Raw genomic sequence first — 15,142 nt, 5'->3', positions numbered from 1 at the left:
CACCTCAGCCATCTTCTCCTCCTCAGCCATCTTCTCCTCCTCACCTTGGTCGTCCCAGTACTCTTCCTTCCACTCTTCCCACAACATCTCCAAGGAGAACTCTTCGGAGTCGGCAGTTGCCCCTCCCAGAGCCTCAGCCCCGTGGGAAGAGGGGAAGGAAGAGGAAGTAAGTATTTATTTTCATCTTTAATGTTTTTTTTATTTAATGTGTAATGGATAGGTATGTGATGATGTGGTTTTCATACACTTGTGGACCACACTCTGTATATAATCTACTTCTATGGGACCGGGTCCATGGAGGAAGATTGTTTGCAGAGTGTGGGTTATAAGTGTGTGAAAACCACATCATCACATACCTATCCTTGTTCATGATATTGATTGGTTTCTGTGATGTGATGTCCAAACTGTTTCCCGAATCGCAAACAAAATTACCATTACAATTATCCATGATGGCATATTACTGTTTGAATGCCAATAACACAGCTTAAAGGGACAGTCAGAAAATTATTGATTACAAAGAAAACACTGTATTACGCATTATCAAGTTGGAAACAACAAAACATGGAGAAATACGTGTGACTTATGTGCTTAACCTTGTATCTATGACTAGAAAAAATGACCACTTATTTGTTGTTCTGACATAACAACCTTTTAGATATCAATGATCAATACATGGTAAATAATATGCTGTATGAGCACAAGGTTTTACATATACAAATGCTATCCAAATTCCCTCTAGTGGTCAAATTGTATAATGATTACATGCACTCTTCAAGCTCGAAGAAATGAGCACACGAACCTCATAGGTTTAGCTAGCAAATTTAAATAAACAAAGACAAATGATTAATTGGTGAGAAACCTTTGATATCATTGATATTACAAAATTGACTTTTAGAATAATGCAAAACATGATTTGTTTTCTAAACTGTCCCTTTAACAAAATTACATATGCTAACACATATTTGAAGCTTGTTGGTATATCTACATGTACTTGGTCAAAAATTAAATATTGAAATCAGATTTATATTGACGTGTTAAATAAAGTCTATTTTCTTAAAGAGACATTATTGTGGTGTTTTTTTTTTAGAAAGACATTTGTTTGAACAATGAATATGGTTTAAAGTCCTTTTAGGAGTGGGGGGTGAAAATATGCTAACAATAATATATTTGAAGATTAAACAATGTGGAACTCATACATGATACAAAAATCAACATTTGCATTAAAGGGACAGTATACTATATTTTTAACAGAACTGTATGTAATAGACACTACTACAAACAACAAGATTAACATATACTGATAATTAATCAATATTACAAAGCTTCAAACACTTTCAAAGAAAATCGGGTTAGCTCTATTGAAAATATAGATGAACCCCCATTACAACCGTAAAACAAAACAATACCCCATCATTAACATATGAAAAGACCCTTTACACAAACAGGAGAAAGCTGGAGATGGTACTCACATGAAACTCAGAGGCTGGGCGAGGAGTCTGAAAATTAATTACATTTTCTTTGAACAGAAGAAAAATGAAACGTGTATTTGTTAAACAATGGACTATCTAACTAGAGACAAAATAAAAAGTTTTGATTTATAATGTGAGTGTCTAATGAACCTTTAATAAAATATACAACAAAATTACATTTAGAAGAAGTCGGCATCATATATTTAGCATATGATAAAGCTAAATGCATATTGATTACTTTATTCTAACACAATAGCGCATATTTATTTATTAGATATCTTTAACATTAAAAACAACAGTCATTTTTATGAAAAAGGAACATATTGTTGACAAACATATTAAACAACATGGACTATAGAGATTTGCACTTGCCTCGAAATATCATATGCATGAAAAAATTTTGCTTTCGTTCGTTTATTCAACCAGACATCCAGCAAAAGAGAATGTGGTGGTCTTTATCAGCTACGGGTCAACAATGTAACATGATGCAAATAATACATATTCGCAAGGTTTTTAAAATTGGCTGCAGTCACAAACGTGTTTAACGTGCACAAACAAATATTGCGGGACTACGTAATCCAATCAGACGTTTTTTTACCTTTGCATGTGACGTCTTAACATGGCGCTTCCTTGATCACGTAAGAACGCCATCCAATAAAAGGCACATTCTTGATCACGTAAGAACGCCCAAAAAAAAAGGCGCATCCTTGATCGCGTCAAAACGCCATCCAATAAAAGGCACATTCTTGATCACGTAAGAACGTCAGTCAATACAAGGAATCATTGGACAGCCTGGCAGGTGAAGTTTTAAGCAACATGGCGCATCCGAGATAGCTGAAAAACCGCAGCCAATAGAAGGACTCAGTTGACAGCTTGGCATATCACTAAAAAACGTATTTATATTTTAGGAACTAGTATGTGTCTAGATTGCTATCTAGGAATGTCACCAAATCATGAATCATCTTTTCGGACTTGACTGTCCCTTGAACTATAGCTATGGTGTATATCTTTAACATTTAAAAGATACACATGAGAAATACATATGCCATTGATGTTTTAAGATATGTTTTGATTGTTTTGGAATAACAATAATGATACATGGATTGATTAAACGTGTCATTTATTCAAGTTTAAATATGGTCAGCCTACCTATAGCCATATATGGGAGTAGAATTATTTTGTTAACATATTTTATAAAAAATATGCATCATCTAAAATATTTGCATTACACACAGAGATTTATTTGGTTACACTTTTACAATAAGATAGAATAGAAAATGAAATACATGTGCTGTCAACATTACAATCAGATTGTTTATTAATAAGATTATATGTCCTTGTTCATGTAAAAAGAACAAAAACGCTTTAGAAATGGAAATACATTCATTAACAATTGTGCTCACCATCCCTTAAAGGGACATTATTTTGTTTTTAAAAAGAGGATACACATAGACAATACTATTTCAATAAAATGAACACTTTACAGGGATTATATCATTGTATCAATCCTCAGATCATTTGTTAAAGGTGCATCAATTCATGCAGAGTTTCTAAATACACACATGGATGTGAAAATTGAAATATACATATATACACAAATAAAAATCTATATATACATATATAAAAAAATTACTATGCTAATCATAATCATGCAATGATAAAGCTAAGAGAAAAATATATATATAAAGACAAATAATAAGATTGCATTGGAGATGTTAATCTTAAAGTCATTTACAATTGTCTTACATATATGATTTTTTATAAAAAAAATATTTTTGGTAGGTCCCTTTAAGGATCAACAAGATAAACTAGAGCTTTCAAAAATAACATGAAGAATGAGGACAAAGAATCGTGCAATTACATTTCTTTTATTAGTATGTAAGAAAACATCAACAACGTTTAGAAATAATCTTGTAAAAATAAGGAATATTTGAGCCATATGACAAGGTAACAGAGTGCATCACAGTCCATGAAGAGAGTTGCCAAGGGCCACCATAGCCCCATTGGAGACATATGACAAGGTAACACAGTGCATCACAGTCCATGAAGAGAGTTGCCAAGGGCCACCATAGCCCCATTGGAGACATATGACAAGGTAAAAGAGTGCATCACAGTCCATGAAGAGAGTTGCCAAGGGCCACCATAGCCCCATTGGAGACATATGACAAGGTAACACAGTGCATCACAGTCCATGAAGAGAGTTGCCAAGGGCCACCATAGCCCCATTGGAGACATATGACAAGGTAAAAGAGTGCATCACAGTCCATGAAGAGAGTTGCCAAGGGCCACCATAGCCCCATTGGAGACATATGACAAGGTAAAAGAGTGCATCACAGTCCATGAAGAGAGTTGCCAAGGGCCACCATAGCCCCATTGGAGACATATGACAAGGTAACACAGTGCATCACAGTCCATGAAGAGAGTTGCCAAGGGCCACCATAGCCCCATTGGAGACATATGACAAGGTAAAAGAGTGCATCACAGTCCATGAAGAGAGTAGCCAAGGGCCACCATAGCCCCTTTGGAGACATATGACAAGGTAACACAGTGCATCACAGTCCATGAAGAGAGTTGCCAAGGGCCACCATAGCCCCATTGGAGACATATGACAAGGTAACACAGTGCATCACAGTCCATGAAGAGAGTTGCCAAGGGCCACCATAGCCCCATTGGAGACATATGACAAGGTAACACAGTGCATCACAGTCCATGAAGAGAGTTGCCAAGGGCCACCATAGCCCCATTGGAGACATATGAGAAGGTAACACAGTGCATCACAGTCCATGAAGAGAGTTGCCAAGGGCCACCATAGCCCCATTGGAGACATATGACAAGGTAACACAGTGCATCACAGTCCATGAAGAGAGTTGCCAAGGGCCACCATAGCCCCATTGGAGACATATGAAAAGGTAAAAGAGTGCATCACAGTCCATGAAGAGAGTTGCCAAGGGCCACCATAGCCCCATTGGAGTCATATGACAAGGTAAAAGAGTGCATCACAGTCCATGAAGAGAGTTGCCTAGGGCCACCATAGCCCCATTGGAGACATATGACAAGGTAAAAGAGTGCATCACAGTCCATGAAGAGAGTTGCCAAGGGCCACCATAGCCCCATTGGAGACATATGACAAGGTAAAAGAGTGCATCACAGTCCATGAAGAGAGTTGCCAAGGGCCACCATAGCCCCATTGGAGACATATGACAAGGTAAAAGAGTGCATCACAGTCCATGAAGAGAGTTGCCAAGGGCCACCATAGCCCCATTGGAGACATATGACAAGGTAACACAGTGCATCACAGTCCATGAAGAGAGTTGCCAAGGGCCACCATAGCCCTATTGGAGACATATGAAAAGGTAACACAGTGCATCACAGTCCATGAAGAGAGTTGCCAAGGGCCACCATAGCCCCATTGGAGACATATGACAAGGTAACACAGTGCATCACAGTCCATGAAGAGAGTTGCCAAGGGCCACCATAGCCCCATTGGAGACATATGACAAGGTAAAAGAGTGCATCACAGTCCATGAAGAGAGTTGCCAAGGGCCACCATAGCCCCATTGGAGACATATGACAAGGTAACACAGTGCATCACAGTCCATGAAGAGAGTTGCCAAGGGCCACCATAGCCCCATTGGAGACATATGACAAGGTAAAAGAGTGCATCACAGTCCATGAAGAGAGTTGCCAAGGGCCACCATAGCCCAATTGGAGACATATGACAAGGTAAAAGAGTGCATCACAGTCCATGAAGAGAGTTGCCAAGGGCCACCATAGCCCCATTGGAGACATATGACAAGGTAAAAGAGTGCATCACAGTCCATGAAGAGAGTTACCAAGGGCCACCATAGCCCCATTGGAGACATATGACAAGGTAACACAGTGCATCACAGTCCATGAAGAGAGTTGCCAAGGGCCACCATAGCCCCATTGGAGACATATGACAAGGTAACACAGTGCATCACAGTCCATGAAGAGAGTTGCCAAGGGCCACCATAGCCCCATTGGAGACATATGACAAGGTAACACAGTGCATCACAGTCCATGAAGAGAGTTGCCAAGGGCCACCATAGCCCCATTGGAGACATATGACAAGGTAACACAGTGCATCACAGTCCATGAAGAGAGTTGCCAAGGGCCACCATAGCCCCATTGGAGACATGTGACAAGGTAACACAGTGCATCACAGTCCATGAAGAGAGTTGCCAAGGGCCACCATAGCCCCATTGGAGACATATGACAAGGTAAAAGAGTGCATCACAGTCCATGAAGAGAGTTGCCAAGGGCCACCATAGCCCCATTGGAGACATATGACAAGGTAAAAGAGTGCATCACAGTCCATGAAGAGAGTTGCCAAGGGCCACCATAGCCCCATTGGAGACATATAACAAGGTAACACAGTGCATCACAGTCCATGAAGAGAGTTGCCAAGGGCCACCATAGCCCCATTGGAGACATATGACAAGGTAAAAGAGTGCATCACAGTCCATGAAGAGAGTTGCCAAGGGCCACCATAGCCCCATTGGAGACATATGACAAGGTAACACAGTGCATCACAGTCCATGAAGAGAGTTGCTAAGGGCCACCATAGCCCCATTGGAGACATATAACAAGGTAACACAGTGCATCACAGTCCATGAAGAGAGTTGCCAAGGGCCACCATAGCCCCATTGGAGACATATGACAAGGTAACACAGTGCATCACAGTCCATGAAGAGAGTTGCCAAGGGCCACCATAGCCCCATTGGAGACATATGACAAGGTAAAAGAGTGCATCACAGTCCATGAAGAGAGTTGCCAAGGGCCACCATAGCCCCATTGGAGACATATGACAAGGTAACACAGTGCATCACAGTCCATGAAGAGAGTTGCCAAGGGCCACCATAGCCCCATTGGAGACATATGACAAGGTAACACAGTGCATCACAGTCCATGAAGAGAGTTGCCAAGGGCCACCATAGCCCCATTGGAGACATATGAAAAGGTAAAAGAGTGCATTACAGTCCATGAAGAGAGTTGCCAAGGGCCACCATAGCCCCATTGGAGACATATGACAAGGTAAAAGAGTGCATCACAGTCCATGAAGAGAGTTACCAAGGGCCACCATAGCCCCATTGGAGACATATGACAAAGTAAAAGAGTGCATCACAGTCCATGAAGAGAGTTGCCAAGGGCCACCATAGCCCCATTGGAGACATATGACAAGGTAACACAGTGCATCACAGTCCATGAAGAGAGTTGCCAAGGGCCACCATAGCCCCATTGGAGACATATGACAAGGTAACACAGTGCATCACAGTCCATGAAGAGAGTTGCCAAGGGCCACCATAGCCCCATTGGAGACATATGACAAGGTAACACAGTGCATCACAGTCCATGAAGAGAGTTGCCAAGGGCCACCATAGCCCCATTGGAGACATATGACAAGGTAACACAGTGCATCACAGTCCATGAAGAGAGTTGCCAAGGGCCACCATAGCCTCATTGGAGACATATGCCAAGGTAAAAGAGTGCAACAGGAACAACAATAAACTTTTAAAAAGGCCAAATGGCAACAATAAAAAAAACATCAACATGTGGACGGAGGATTCTTATCTGCCACCTTGGAGCATCTCCAGATCCTCCACTTACTGGTCATCCTCTTCATCGTCCTGTGCATGTCCAGCTCCAGATTCAGGCCTTGAACTTAATCGCATAATTTCACGCAGAGTCAAGTCCTGAACCCTGAGCTGGGCCTGCATGGTGTCGTTCATCCCTCTCAGGACAGCTGCGTTCCTCAACACGGCCTGCTCTACTCTTGCTATACCTTCTAGCATGAGCCATGCTGAGTCACAGCCTAAAATAAAGAATAAATTAAATATTAATGATAATTACACAACAGACGAAAAAAATAGAAAAGATAGATTGTCATCATAAAGACAAATCATTCTTTACATCAATTAGTTTAAATTTATTCTTTACACATGAAATATGTTATTCAGACAGACCGAAATCATTAAAGGGACAGTTTACTCAAACACGTTGTCCCCTTTAATTGGTTTTAGATGATCCACTTATACAGCTTGAGTGTATCAAATCTTGTTAAAGGATTTACATTGTACTTACATTAGCAATTTAAATATTTTAATTATACTGTGGTAGGCACACCTATCCTTAAACATTTTGGCATTGAGGACAAGCTGTGTAAACATAGCAACCTGAAGAAATTACATTCCCACTGGGTTAGACAAGAGATAATGTATAAACATTTGTACATTAATTGTTGGATCCAAGTAGTGGTGATTGGTATATGTAGTGATATCCAATTAAAGGGACACTGAACCTAAATATTTAATTGACTGATTCAGATAGAGCATGACATTACAAATATTTAAAAATTACACATATTCTTTAAATGTTTGAATTCTATAGCTAGATTTTGAATGCAAGAATGTCGGTTTTTAGGGCAGGCCATATTTGTTTATCAACTTTGTTTGTCCCTGCTGTTTGATGGATACATTCATCCAACAATAAAGAAATGATGTCCACAATTATTTTATTTTTTAAAATAATTATAGGCATTTCTTTGTTTCAATAATGATATCAAGAGAATGAAGAATAATTCATAAGAGTAGTAAATTATAAATTTGATTAACATTGCATGCTCTATTTGAATCACAATAGAAAATATTTTCCTTCAGTGTACCTTTAAGTATCTTATAATGTTGATTTTGAATGATACTTACAGCTGTGCCTGGGAAGGACAATCCGACACCCAGGACAATGAAGGTTGAGACAGGGGGGAGGGATGGGATTGGGTTGGGGAGGGATGGGATTGGCTTGGGGAGGGATGAGCTGATGCTCCGGGGTAGGCCGTACAGCTGGGGAGTGGGGAGTTGGGGTCTGGGCAGCTGTACGGGCCATAATACGGGGAGAGCGGCGAAGGGGGTTGTAGGGGCTTTTTTTGGGAGGGGCAGGAAATGATAAATGGGAAGGGCCGGCAGGGGTCTGGGCATGGGCAGTGGTCTGGGCATGGGCAGGGGTCTGGGCCTGGGCAGTGGTCTGGGCATGGGCAGGGGTCTGGGCATGGGCAGGGGTCTGGGCATGGTCAGGGGTCTGGGCATGGGCAGGGGTCTGTGACTGGTCAGGGGACTGGGCAGGGGCGGAAACCAGATGACCAGAAGTGGTGGATCCATCTGAAAATTTAATAAATATATATTAACATCTCATACATCATGAAATCAAATCAACGCATTTCAAATTGATTATGTTTTCAATATACTTAGAAGTGTGTTTGAATTTGTAAACAATTATGAAATGAGGATATGGTATGCATATAGGCACACAGATGAATATCAATTACTGTCTGTACAATTATACCATTATTATTGTGTTTTGGCCTGGAATATGCATGTGACATAATGATGGCATGAATTATACATTTTTAAAAAAAAAAATATTTTCATGCTGCCTGATATAGAAAGGGGGCAGTAGTGTATTTGAACAGACAAATAATATTCCTTTTTAAAGTGCAAAAGCTGTAGACTTTGAATGTCTTCAATGAAATGATTTCAAATAAAGCAACATGTTGGAAACATGATAGATATATTTCACATACCATTAGACTCCAAGGCAGCCTCTTCCTCCTCCGTCACATATGTTAAATCAATCTCTGTAAAACATAACATGTTGTGTACATGTTAAGAACAGATATTATAACATATGTTACTGTTGTTCAAAGACACACATCAAAGTTGCATTAAAGATATAGACACCCAAAGTTATGATTTACATCATTTTGATGGAGCATACAAATTACATTAGATTTGTTATTCTCAATGATTCAGATTTTCGATGTATTGTTTGTATTAATTTAAAAATCATAAAAGCATAGTACATAGAACATTTAAGATTTCTCATGTGTGTATCACTTGATGACTGTTGTCAAAAATGAACATGGAAACAAACATATGCTATACATCTTCTGAATAACAAATGTGTAGACTAATAAAGTTTTAATTATTAATCTTTCAATATTAAAAGAAAATTAATATATAATCAGAAGAGAAAATTATATGTTTGTTTCAAATGTTATGCTTCATCAGAATCATGCTCATAATATTGATTACCAATACACCTTCAATGACATATAAATGAGTCAATGGACTTACCAGGAGACCGCAAAGGCGGCTCTATGTCACTGCTGGATTCCTGTGGGCTCACCACACCAACTCTCTCTATGAATGATATAGATATATATTAGGAAACACATTTGGGATATCACTAAATCACATCTGTATCGAATTTTAAGATTAATCAACTTGAAAATGTGAAGAATAGAGCAGTCATTAAACCAGAAAATGCTTGATTGAACCAAGGGGATTCTGTTAAAATGATGTATTGAACATATGTTTAATTTCAGACTATATTAGACATCAAACTCATCTCATACGATGCTATTGCATATCTAAATATACCCATTGATCAATGTTCTTAAAAGAATACACACAAACCACATTTTGAAGAACAGCTGTTGACAAATCTAAACAAACACATGTGGCACATCGAGCCATTTGTGCAATGTACAGTAATCTTGTTTAGGACACAACACATATTTATCACAATACAAAACCAAATTGATTAGTACAAATATGTAATCATGGTGCTGTTAGAGTATGCTGATATCTATAAAGTAACTCCAAGAGTGAATATGTGAATTATATATCAATATTGTTTAATCCAAAGAATGTAAAGATGAATGAATCTATTGTTTATTAAAGGGACACTGACATGATTAATTTAAATAATTGATTTCTCTGTTCAAACTGTTCAAAATGATTTAACATTGACTCCTATTATAATTTGAATGTTGCTACATTTTAATCTTAAAGGCAGATAAGCAATATTGTATTCAATAAATATTGTTTGTTGAAGGTATCCACCAATCATCAATAAAAACCCAGGTTGTTCAACCAAAATTGAGATGCAGATAAACGTACATTCTTGATTTTAAAATACATTTAGCAATAGAATATTTCACATATAATGATAGTATTATATTTAAATGTTTATTAATATTGCATACTCTATCTGAATGACAACATTAATAATTGTAGATCAGTATCCCTTTTATAAAAAATTATATTGATTTGACAATGTTGGTGTTAATGAATTCTCTACTCCATATGTTGATGTAATGAATGGGATTGAGCATGCAATTCAAATCTAATATGTTATTTAAGGATATCCGAAGAATTATTTAATTTTCATCTATTAAAGGGACATTACATATAAATATTGAACAATGTGGATTTAGTATGTAATGTTCTGTCCATGTTTCTAAGACAAATGTCAATTAAAATGAGACATACCATACTGTGACAAGCCCTGCCTTAAGGATCCAGCAGCAACATCCATATCTGTAATATATTAAATGAGGATTGCATATCATTAATACAAATCATGCCATGTTTAAAATCTTTACATTATTAGCAAATCAATTTAAAACTATTAATCCTTTGGTAGTCCCATGAGTTAATTGTTTCCTCAATTCAATTCATGATAAATATATCCTGTACTCTTATTTTCAATCAGTTGTGTTGTTTACTGTAGCTTTAATTATTTTTTGGTGTTATTTCATTCTCATCAATTGATGTGCATATGTTATAATTTATTTGGATTCTTCTTTTTTTATTATGTATAATATTGAAAATAAGAATACTGTATTCTTCACATATATCATAATTCACATTTAATTTTGACCAACATGTATAAAGCAATGCCACTTACAGCAAAGCCATGTTAACGTGTATACGCAATTCCATTTTCGCGATCATTGCGCAATGATTCAAAGCGGAATTACGCATCCGTCATTTGACCAACATGTATAAAGCAATGCCGCTTACAGCAAAGCCATGTTAACGTGTATGCGCAATTCCATTTTCGCGATCATTGCGCAATGATTCCAAGCGGAATTACGCATCCGTCATTTGACCAACATGTATAAGGCAATGCCACTTACAGCAAAGCCATGTTAACGTGTGTGCGCAATTCCATTTTCGTGATCATTGCGCAATGATTCAAAGCGGAATTACGCATCCGTCATTTGACCAACATGTATAAAGCAATGCCACTTACAGCAAAGCCATGTTAACGTGTATGCGCAATTCCATTTTCGCGATCATTGCGCAATGATTCCAAGCGGAATTACGCATCCGTCATTTGACCAACATGTATAAAGCAATGCCACTTACAGCAAAGCCATGTTAACGTGTATATATTCTGTAGAGCGCAAGACACATCATTCCTATTTCATGTGTCACTAATCTAAAATCAGAAATCTAAACATCATATGTAGTGTATGTTGGGAGATCTGTATAGGTTTACTATCTGACTATATACACATTTATTGATTAAAAAAAAAAGAAGATATTATATGAAGTTGGATAATTACCTGGTTCAGATTCTCCATCTCCTCCCAGGCCACCGGACGGAGAAGCAGCTGCCCTGGCCCCCGCGTCAGAACTTTCAGATCCCGCAGCTGGGAGGGAAGAAGAGGAGGCCGAGGATGGCGAGGATCTGAATCTTTTGGGGACCCGGAGATTGAGGAGCTCGCATAAAGTCACCTCATAAGGGAGTAGGTACAGTTTCCGCGGGGCCTCTCTTTTGCCACCTCTTTTACGGGCTTGTACCCAGTCCCTTATGAGGTTGACTTTTTTGGTTAACCGCAACCTCATATCTCCGAATCTCCTCATGATCTGATCCTGGGTCCTCTGGACGTCACACACCAATCTAACCGCATTGGTGATAGACTCCCAGAGGGCCTTCTTAACAGGCGCATCTGTCAACCTCCTCTTGTTCCCAAACAGCTGGGGATAAAAGTCCTTGACGGCGTGGACCAGTGCAGCGCTCTCCTCCTTGGTGAACCTGGGAGCTGACATGCCTGCTGGGTTGTCCAATAAATATATTATTATAATAATAATATAAACTGCCTGCAGGCATTAGAGAACTGACAAAGATGGCAACGTGTAATGGACTTTTATATGGTGAAGTAAACATGAGATGCACCATGGGACAAGTTATCTGTACATCTGATTGGATAAAAGTTTGAAATATTGTTAGAATGTCTGTGAGACCATCCTGACTCAAGTTGTGTTTGTGTGATGAACTCTGATTGGCCGTTCCTTAATGTTTCATATCTTAGTAACTTCCTTACACATACCTCATGGTGGTGCTGTAACTTCATTTTTCATGTAGACTTATTTGTAACTCATGGGCCTGTCATGCGGATATGTGTGACGCAGATTTAATATCCGTGATCCGTTAAATATTAATGATTAAATTCTATTTAACATCTAATACTGTCACATTATTAATGTTTTAGACATTTCTCGGTTTAATAACGGTCTGTTTCTTTAATACAAATACACATTTAATATTGTATGTCTTTATTGTTCATAAAATCCATTTATTGACTTATTGTGAAGTATTGATATTGCTCTATTAAATGTATTTCATAATGCACATTGATTGTGTGCTATTGCGTGACATTAGACTTTAATGTTTAAAGATGCTAATCTGGTGTTTCAAGATGCGTTTCCCACGCAATATTTCTGAATGTTCAAATTCAGGTTATAAGGTCAGTAACTTGGATAATCTGTTTATAAATGTTAAACTACAGGTTTGTTTGTTATTAGTAAATAAACCTCGAGCTTGTATTTGTCTGAAGTGCTCATATATGTTATTGTGCAATGGCGTCTTTATTTTTAAATAGACATTACAAACAAACAATTGTATCAAATTATCTGTAGAGATAGAAGATTGTTTAGACTTTAAAATGTTAATCAATTTATCTTAGTATTTAGATATCCTCAACAGAAGAAATTTAAATGCACATGGTTGAGACAATCACATAAGGCATCTATGTGCATCCACCAATCTTCATCTACTGAGCCTATCTCGATATGCTTTTCAAGCAAAGTATGTCAAGATAGGAAGAGAAGTAAATACACTCTTTAAATCTCTTAAAGGGACACTGTCCAAACAAATTTAGCGTTGGTGATTCAGATTGAGCATGAAATGTTAATCAACGTTATAATTTAATCCGATTCTCAAATGTTAACAATTATCTTGTAAAAATCAATACACAATATACTTTGTGAATGTCCCTTTAAGGACCAAAACATTTGTAATGTTGATTTAACATTGTCAAAATAAACTAAAGGGGAATGAAAATTATATATAGATATGTGATGTCTAACCCAAGAGGTAAGATTTTAAAAACTACATAATATTATTAACTATAGTTAAATGACTCCACTAGAAAATCAAATCGATTAACCTGCCATCCAATAACTAGCTTGTGAAAAATATAAAGTTAAATCACCTACCATTTATAAATGTAAAAATTAAAATAATTTAGCAAATAATGTTTTGAGATACCTAAGGAAGATACAAGATCTTATAAAATTAATTTTAAATTCAACAACACTGTCACTTTAATGTAATTGAACCACTTCCCCTTCTTAAAAGTGAAAAAAATTAATTTTTGTGAAATTGACTACATATCCGAAATTATTTTAACATCTAAGAATTTCAAAAGAATAGCATCGATGGATCTCACTCCCCAATGAATGTTAAAAAAGATAGTTTAATGTAATATTCTCTGAATCAGTGGATTTTCCACAATTAATGCATTATTTGATCTTATGCATGTGCTTGTCAAATAGACAACTACCAGTCATGGGAGTCAAATTGATTTTTATTGACAGATTATATGGATATTTATTATAATCTGTTCCAAAGAGTGTATTTAATACTAAAATGTTTATTATTACCATTTTAAAATTTAATAGTTTCTGAACCAAAAATAAAAAAATATTCCTGGAAGTCATCAGATGCCAATCTGAAATGTAAAATTTTTTTTACAAAAGTTAATACACACGTAGTCAAAGATTCATAAAATACATTTACAATCATCTTGTGTCTATGCTCTAACTTTGTTCAACATTTTTTAAAGATATTTATTAATTATATTTAAAAAAAATAAAAAAAAATATTGTGTAATAAAAAAAAAAATCTGATTTTCGAATTATACATAAAAATCTATATCACATTTCAATAATATATATGTTGAACATAAATGTCATATTTCATGTCCATTCAAATACCTCTATATCAACTATAATATGTATTCCTTTTTATGATTGTGATCCCTAAATATCTAATGATGAAATATGTCTGACTAATGTATGTAAGCTACCAATAATCAACATTCTTCCTGTGATTCTTAACTAGCATGCATTGGTACACCAACCTGGATAATGCATGGTCTTTGAAAGTCAATTCAGGGGTAAACAGTTGATCTTCAATAGGTGTCTTATTCATCATTTCAAAAATAGAGGACTGAAATCCCATCTAAAAATTAGAAATTCATCTAAGTGTCTGATTGTGATCCCTAAATATCTAATTAAGAACTAAATATGACTAATGTATGGAAGCTACTAATATTCAACATTCTTCCTGTGATTCTTAACTAGCATGCATTGGTACACCAACCTGGATAATGCATGGTCTTTGAAAGTCAATTCAGGGTTAAAAAGTTGATCTTCAATAGGTGTCTTATTCATCATTTCAAAAATAGAGGACTGTGAAATACCATCTAAAAATTTGAAAATCATCTAAGTGTCTCCAATAGG

This window comes from Bombina bombina, chromosome 2, assembly GCF_027579735.1.
Source record: "Bombina bombina isolate aBomBom1 chromosome 2, aBomBom1.pri, whole genome shotgun sequence".
NCBI lineage: Eukaryota > Metazoa > Chordata > Amphibia > Anura > Bombinatoridae > Bombina > Bombina bombina.
This window is presented reverse-complemented; position numbering follows the sequence as displayed.